Raw genomic sequence first — 9,090 nt, 5'->3', positions numbered from 1 at the left:
TTTGTGGGTGTGTCAAACATTCTGGTAACTAAAGCACACTTAGGGTGTTGGATGCCCGCCTCATTACGCTGCACTGTCTCTGCTAACGTGTGTCCTGGACTCACCCTGTTCTTACCCTGGGTTTCCCAGGATACCAGGCCCCTGAGGATGCAGATGATGCAACTAACCTCAGCTTTGCTTGGATTGAGACCTGAACCCTGATTTCTTAATGGTGAAAGGCTAGCCTGCAATAAAAGCTACTTTTAAAACAAAAGTAAAGCTGTCTCATATATGGGACTCAGTAGATATGAGGGTGAGTAACCCCACCACATCTGAAACTTGGTCCTCAAACCTTTCTGCAGAATAAGAAGCCAAACTCAGAGTCATGGTTATCCCATTTCTATTAGAAGGAATGTTGTATACAGAAATGACTCCAGAATCCGCACAAATTACCTTCAGTAGCTGACCGATTCTTTAATTCTTTAAACGTTCAAAATATCTAATAATATTATATGCTTTGTTGGAAGTATCTGCTCAAACTTCCACTGATGTAAATATGCATGTAGCTTGCTAATAGACTTTATCTAGAGGGTTACAAATGAAAAGGAAACTTAGGTTCTGAAGGAATTAGAATAAAGGACTTTAATCTTTAAAAAGGGTGGCCTGTGGAAATGGTCTCTTTTCTTTGCATAGTCATCTCTCTTAGAAAAACATATTCTACCACCACTATCACCCTTCCTTGGTTATACAGGAATTATCTCTTATCTCTGAAAGGTAATTCTGGTTCTGAAAATTTGGGATGCATTAGACATCTATGTCATGTGATATGTGTTGTAGTCTGAAGAGTCTTTAATCTTGATTAAAGAAGGCTTCCTGGGAGAGGTGAGCTTTTGAGGCAATGATAAGATTGAGAGGAGATAATTTGGCAGTTGAAAGTGGAAGACTGTTTCAGACATAGTGGGTGGAGGATGGTGTGGAGGCAGCAGTGGGAGTAAGGAAAATGGTGCCAAGAGATATAGTTGGCTAGGACTCCAGAGGCAGCTGTGGTTGTTAGGAGTGGGAGAATGGTGGGACCGTCTGATAGAAACCTTGGAACTAGTTGAACTTTAAAAAACTGATTGGGGAATCAGTAGATTTGATGAGGAAAATGGCATGGTTGAAAATAATGATAGAAAACTAAGGCTATAATTTTAAATGACTGGATTTTATAAAGTAATATTATTGTTGTTTTGGCAAAACAACAATAATATTACTTTGAGAAGGTTTCTCAAAGATCAAGCCATATTTTGGGTGAGTTGTACTCTTGAAGGGAGTCACCGAGTTGCTCTCTTTTTGCATTTACAGTAGAAAAGCACGTGCTGATATTTGATGTGGCTGACAACTGCATTATTTTCTTCTATGTTCTTATCCCCAAAGGAAGATCCTTCTTACTACTGTAATTCCAGAGCTAGCAAGGCCCTTTTAGAGAATATTCTATCGTTCCCTTTTGCTGCTACATAGGGTTGGCCATAAACCAGCTACACTTATAGAGGTCTCTCTTAGTTGAGATATCTCAGAAGAGGAAGAGTTTACTCTGAAACTCAACAACATGAATAAAGACCTTTTACTGTTAGGAGTTTTTATTGTAATTTAAAGGTTTCTGCTGGAATTTTATGCATAGCCTCTGCCAGAGGTAGGAAATAGGGAACGAATTTCTTTCCCTGTAATGACCCTTTCCTGTGCTCAAAGACCTGGATTCTTTAGAGACCATCTAACTATTGATGATTTATCTCCTCTTGGATTCCAATTTTCATCTTTTTACTGTTTACAGCCCCGCCCCCCGCCCCCCCCTCGCCATTTTAAATCTGAACTCAGTAATTAATTAACCAGTCCTTGCTTAGAGATATGGATAAGCTTCCTAGTTTTTAGTAATGAAATCACCAGCTTGTAGTTAGCTGGAAAGAGGAAAAGATCAATAATATTAATCAAAAACAACAAAATTCCAGTTGATAATTCACTCTAGCTTTAGGAAATATGTAGATATGTAATAAAAGAACTAAAATTTCCATTGTGGATAATCAGAGGCCCAAATTATAAAGAGAAGCTTGGAAAAACTCATTCCTGTTTACTCCAAAACACTTCCACTGGTTTCTAGGCAGGAGAGTAGTATTGTGTTCTAAACGGCATTCTGGAACATGGTTCATCCATTTTTAAGGATCTCTGTGGATACCTTCTAGATATTCACTGTACTTTTGTTAATAAAAAAGGCTTTTCCACAGCTTACACGTACCTGGATTTTTGTTTGAATTTCTAAAGATTAAAATTCGATCCAAGAGGGACCGATCTGGAAGCTTTGCTTTCCTTTCCAATGTGCTTAGCCAGACATGGTTAACCTCTCCCTGCCAGAAGAGACCATCACAGTGGGACTCTACCCATGTCTGTGGCCTTGTGTAGAAGAGGCAGCCCTGCTAAGACAAAGTATTTCTCTTCAACCAGACACATTCTGAGTGAATGTGTCTAGCCATCCTGAGTGAAATTGAGCAGGATCTCAGAGCGCAAGCAGGGTCTGAGCAGCCTAGATAGGATCATAACAGTCATGCTGACATAGGCACTTAATTTGGGAGTGAGGATAATAATGAAGAGCATTTAACTAGGGAATATTTTGGAACCTAAGGAGCCTGTCCATGAAGTATGCATCAGAACTGTTAGTGTGCCGCTTTTGAGGGGTGGAGGTAGGGGGCAGATGAATAATTTCTGTGAAGTCTGGAAAGTCAGTTTCAAAATCTAAATGGGAGGGAGTTCTTTTTCTGTTCAGTGTTTGCCTGGTGCCTTGGCTTCTATCAGTTGAGATGTGCTGGGATGAAAGCATTAACTGCCCTTGGATATGGCTGACAGGGCTTACTGTCCAGAGACCTAGGTATTTAAGGATAGGATGAATGTCTTCTATGTCACATTAAAATTCCTTTGTCACTGTGAGTTACTTGTTTGGTATGCATTGTATACTGAGCCCCATCCCTGTTAAGAGGAGGAATAAGGAAATTGTGATAAAAATGCAGAAGCTGGCTATTAAAAGGTTTAAAACCCAAAACTGAGGGATACAAAAAAACTAAATGTCACCGTACCTTGTTTTTGAAAGCCCTGTAGTTAACCTTTGCCAGTCCAGACTTGTTTTATGTCTTTTAGGACTGGATAATTAAGTCTGATGCACTTATTTTCTACTCGCAGAGCACAAGGGATAGATTTCTGTGGCACCAAACTAACTTGGTTGAACTAATCCCTCTTTCTTAACTAAGCGATACTTTTTCAGCTTGCTCTGGTCTCCCATGAAGTCTTATGTGGCAGACGCTTCCAGGTGGCTTGCTAATTAACCTGCCTTGGTCCAGAGTTATGTTGAATAGAAGTAGCATCTTAAGAGGTGTGGAAAGGAGAAGACCTCATAGTTTTTTAAAAAACACTTTTTCTTAAAGCAAAAATACCGACGTGCTGTCATCACCCTTGTTCAGTGAACTGACAGCTAAGTGCCAACTCATGACACTTCTAATGCATCACTCTTCTCCTTGGAGAGCTATCTGCCAAATATACTCCCTGTTTTTGAAATTATTTGCTATGACCTTCTCTTTTCTCCCATTAAACCAGGGGTCCCTAATCCTCTCCCCCGGGCTGTGGGCTGTTAGGAACAGGGCCGCACAGCAGGAGGTGAGCAGCAGTGAGCTAATGAAGCTTCATCTGTATTTGCAACCGCTTACCTATGCTAGCATCACCGCCTCAGCTCCACCTCAGATCATCGGGCATTAGATTCTCATAGGAGCCTCAGTCTCTAGTGCCAAAAAGGTTGGGAACTGCTGCATAAAACAATAGTAATTGATTTGGATTCTCTCCTTATTATCACCCTTCATTGAGAGAATTCCTTTAAGACATTAATATATAATAAAAAATATATCATTTTAAGAAATAAAAAATAGAACCTGCACTGTGTAGCTTGATTTTAATATTCTCAATCAATGTTGCCTGTAAGAAAACTGATTTTTAATTTGGGCTAAGTGTCTAATGTTTTCATTTCCTTCCATTCGTAGCATGTTGTCTAAGATGAAAAGGGCAATTTTCAGGGTAATTTAATAGATTTTTCCAAAAAATTACCGAAAAGGAGTAAAAAGTTCAGCAATGTCGTAGACACTAGCTCCCAAATACCGGGGGCCTTAGAGAAGGGTGGGCTGATTTGAGCTTTGGTAGAGGAGGGAGCAGCAGTGTTCCAACCCTGATCCTATGGGAATTTGCTGTCTGCTTTGGACAGGTAGAATACTTTTCTATACACTATCCCGTTAGCCTCTGCTTCAGAAAAAGGCACTCGACCAGGGGCAGGAGCCAAAGCCCTTATTTTTTGCCTAGAGGATAACACTTTGATATTTGTTTACCAAAGGCTGTGTATCTAAGTGTTAGCCACAGATAGGTGACAGCAATGTCCACCTTAGCTGGCTGCCCCTAGACACACACACACACACACACACACACGAAAATCTTTGCCTTGTTTTGGGCATGCATAGTTTCAGATTCAGGACACCTGTCAGATCTAAGTCAGCATAAGCTTAACTTTATGATGCAAAGCAATACGCTTTTGAGAGCAGAATCTCTCAGGAGTGCTTTCCGCCCCCAGCAACTGCAGAAAAGAAAGTGTCTGTAGGAGAGAAGGGTGGCTATAGACGTCATTGCATCTTCGAGATCCCAGCTGTGACCTGGCTCAGAGTTTTACAGTTAAAAATAACCATGGCTTAGAGTTGGGGGAAGAAGTAAACTTGCATCTCCATGGAAACTAGGAGAAGGAAAAGAGGCAAGCCATGGATTTCCAGCAGATGTGGCAAGGTGGGGTGGATATAGGGGCCGGGAGCTTAGAGGCCTTCTGCTAAAAAGAGATACGCTGATTAGCATCCAGGATGTAGCCAGACATTGTTATAGGGCTCTGGAGACACTTTGCAGCTAAGATATGTTTCTAACAACGATGTGTACGTACGTCTTGGGTCTTGGGTCAACTTCTTGTAACACAAATTTGCCATTATTTGGCAAAGCAGAGAGCAGATGAGCAACACAGGTTAGATACTGCCTTCCAAACAACCTGGGAACCTCTACTACCCGCCCCCCCCATTTATATTCCACTCTTTCATTTGCATAGTCAGAGACTTGATGTCACAAATAGCAATTTATAACTAGAGGGGAAGTGTTCAGGCTCTTGGGCTGACATGGACATTTACTCCTGTTCAGTAAGACCAGGATTTTTTTCCTTGGTGTAGGAGATTATGCAAAGTGGCATTAATTACCCAGGATGTCCTTAAAAGTAAGTATGTATGTCTCACTATTTCTGGTATTGTTACGACCAGGGGTGACTCCTAGGGGAAAATATTTTATTTCTTCATTTCCTCTTTAAAGTTTTCTTTAAAAACAATTTTTTTTTCCCTAAAGAAATACGTGAACACATTCTAGTTGTAAAAAAATTTTTAAACCCCTCTCTTTTCCTTTTTGCATGAAAAGTTTATGTGCTTTCTTGTTTACCTGCCCCCTGTATTGGAAAGACCTGAGCAGTAATCCTTGTTCTGCTCCTTAATAATACAAACTTGGGCAAGTTTCTCAACTTGTATCTAAAGTGGTTGATAATACCTACCTGACTGGGTTTGATGAAGATTAAATGAGTTAAGGTATAGTAACCTCCTGGCACGTCCCTTCTCCACGCTTCCCTTCCTCTCCCCATGGAGCCTTTGATATTTTTGTTTAACTCCAGCCAGGTATGAACAAGCAATTGATTTTCCTGTACCACACAATTCAGAGCATGGTAAAGTCTCAGAGAGGGACACTAAGATCTAAAAGATACAGAGCAAATGTTAAAACGGGCAGAGTGCATTTTTCAAGAATGTTGTTTATGTTGGAATTATCACCGTGCATCATTGCCACAGCCCCAGGGTTGGATTAAGGGCAGAACATTTCTGGGACAGATACGTATTAAATGACCTAGTTATCCTAGACATGTTGTAATATTCTCTTATATAATGCCTAGCTCAAGAAGCCTGAAGTCAGGTTACAAAACTTATATGCACACTATGACTGTCACTGTGTGAAGAAAACTAAAAAAGGCATAGTAAAAAGACCAGAAAGAAAAGATGCTAATCATTTTGTTAAGTAGTAAAATTATGGGTGATGTGCTTGTGCAGGCACGTGCTCGCTCTCGCACTCATGTGACATTTTTTATTAATGGAAAATAATTTTTATGAGAACTACGAATACTCAAAATACAAGTTTCAAGTATTTTACATTAATACAATTTAGTTAATCCTTATGATAGCCTTATAAGGTGCTATGTTACATCTTAAAAAATAGCACAAGCCTTAGGCAATGTCTGAAGTAGATGAACTGTGTTTTGGGATTTCTGTCTCCTAGTTTATCTTTCCCACATTTATAGAATTTCCTACCAGATACCTGGTGTCCACTGTCCTTCTCAAACCTGTCAAAGGACAGTAGATTAAAGATTTATTTCTCTTGGGGGGGGTGCATTTTAAGCTATCAGTGGCATATGATCTGGAATTACAGGAATTAGCAAGCAGGCGTTTGAGACGTGTGGAGCAGTATGACCTGATGGCAAACTTCTGTAGACAGAGGATCCCTGATCACAGCTGTTCCCCAGTTCTGACAGTATAGCAAAGCTGTTGTCAATTTGTTATCCAGGGGCAATGATACGAATGGAAGATGCAAATCTGCTTTCTGAAGGACCCATAAAGGTCTGATCAAGGAGCTCAAGCGATTGAGGAGAATATTTTTGGAAAGGCAGACATCAGAAGCCAAGCAGAGTAGAAGTTTCCACCCTCTATTTACTGTGTCTAATCAGATCAGCTCTCATTCTGCACAGAAGCTGCACTGCTCTAAAACACTGCTTATTTAGTTGCAGTCAGGAGCACCCACACCTCGGGCATAGACAAGTCATACTTTTCTAGCAGATGACCTCAAAGATGTTTCTATGTCTAAAATAGTTGATACCTATAAAGATACTTATAGTAATGTGCTGCCCAGTAAGGTGGCCACATAGCCACATAAATAAGCCTCATGTGGCTTTAAATTAAAATTTATTAAAATTAAAATGAAAAATACAGTTCCTCAGTCACACTAGCCACATTCAAGTGCTCAAAAGCCATGTGAGACTAGTGACTACTGTAGTGGACAGTACAGACAGAGCACTTCCATTACAAAAAGTTCTTTTGGACAGTGTTGGTCAAGAAGATAACACCAAGTTGCATTCTTTGTAGACGAATATAGAAGCCCACACTTCCACTGTAAAGGCGTGAAGCACCTTTCCACCCACAGGCCTATATGTACAGTCACTAAATGGTCTTGCTGAATTTAGCACTTCTTCCTACTTTCCTTAATCTCTAGATCTTTACACATACATCACACTCAACACAAACTCTATTTTAGCCCTCCTCTCTCCTCCTCACTGATGAGGATATGATTCTTCATGGTAAGTTTAGTTCCTATAATCCATGAAAATGCCCTGCTCCTTGTCATTAACTAGAGCTGTTCTGGAAACCTGCCTTCTGGATAACAAACAAGCTTGAATTTGAAGAGGGATTCATCTATTTGTGCTGCTGAGTCACTGAAGGGAAGACTGGGTAGGGGGAGGGAGAAAGAAATTAAAGCAACATACAATTGTTTCTATTAGAGATTTTGCTATTTTGGTATTGGCAAGTCAAAAATAAGTCACTAGATGAATTAATGGTGGAGCAATTTAGTGCTGGGAAGATGCTTTTCCCAGGCAAGATTTGAACTCCAGTGTTTTATTCTGAATCAGATTCTACTTTGTTCTCACACAGAAGGATTAATTTTGCCTAATTTTAAAGCTCTGATTCTCATTTTATGAAGGCAAAATAAATCTCTCCATTCTAGGCATTTCTAGCTCCCCTAAGATTATCAGTAAAATGCCTTTGATGTTATATTTTTGTCTAGGAAGCAGACAGAACTTTCAGATATTCCTGCAGCCACAGATGACTCTGAGTCTGGTTGAGGATCAGAAAGTGTGAAAAAATCTCAAAGCTTTTGAAGATTCCTGGAGATGTAAACCCAAAACGCGGTTTTAACTTCCCTCACCAACCCCTCCCCCCAAACCTATGAACTGCTCGTTTGATTGTTCAGCAGTTCTGATGCCAACGATTTACAACGGTGAGGAGCTAGGTCTGGTGAGTAAAGGGCTGGGTGTGGAGTCAGGACTCAGGTGTCTGACTCACTGCGGAGCCCTGAAGAAGTCGTTTATACCTCCCCTCACCTGCTAGGGCAGGGTTGTGCTGAAAAAAGTTCGTTTTGCATCCACTCACATTACAGATAGGCTAACCTACATTAAAAAACGACCCTCAGAGCGACACAGCAAATAAGCCCTTAACGAATCCATGTGTTCGTCCTGGGCTCCGGAGACCCTACAGCTAGCTCCACCTTGGAGGCATGGACTGTGCATCTGGTGTTTGGAAACTCAGATGGCATGTGTGTTTGCGGTAGTGGGTTGGCGGTCTCGGGGCAGGCAAAGGATGGCCGTATCTATGGCTACTTTTGAGTCTCAGACAATACAGCTTCCTACAGTTATTTGAAACTGCCCACACCTGCCCAAGCAAGTCACCAACAGTTGCCACAAAATTTATTTTCCTTTCATTCTTCGGTCTCAACTCCTGGGCTCCCCAGTGCAGAAGAGAAGGTGGGGGTGGGTGAGAGTTGCTGATTAGTCACTAACCACAGCCTTCACTCCTTTTATATTTGTGGTGTTTTCTGCCTTAACCCTCTCACATCCAGAAGTACCCTAGTAAACCAACCGTGCACCCCCGCCCCAAACCCAGCTTGTAGGTAGACACTGAAGTGGGGAAAGGAGAAGTCATACTTATAATGCAACTTCGGAACATCCTCCCTGAGATTCAGCAGATCAATTAAAAATCAAAGAGGCTGAAACCAGCGGTCAGCATCCATGCTTGGAACTCAGGAGACAACAGGGGACCCCTAAGCAGGGTTCCACCGGGGTTTATCGAGTGAGCTGGGGGCGCGCCAGGGCCACTCCACTGGGTGGCCGGGGCGCAGTGCGCACGCGCGCCGCCCGCGGATCCGCGCGTTCCCCGCCGGCTT

Source organism: Pteropus vampyrus, unplaced genomic scaffold (assembly GCF_000151845.1).
Source record: "Pteropus vampyrus isolate Shadow unplaced genomic scaffold, Pvam_2.0 Scaffold358, whole genome shotgun sequence".
NCBI lineage: Eukaryota > Metazoa > Chordata > Mammalia > Chiroptera > Pteropodidae > Pteropus > Pteropus vampyrus.
This window is presented reverse-complemented; position numbering follows the sequence as displayed.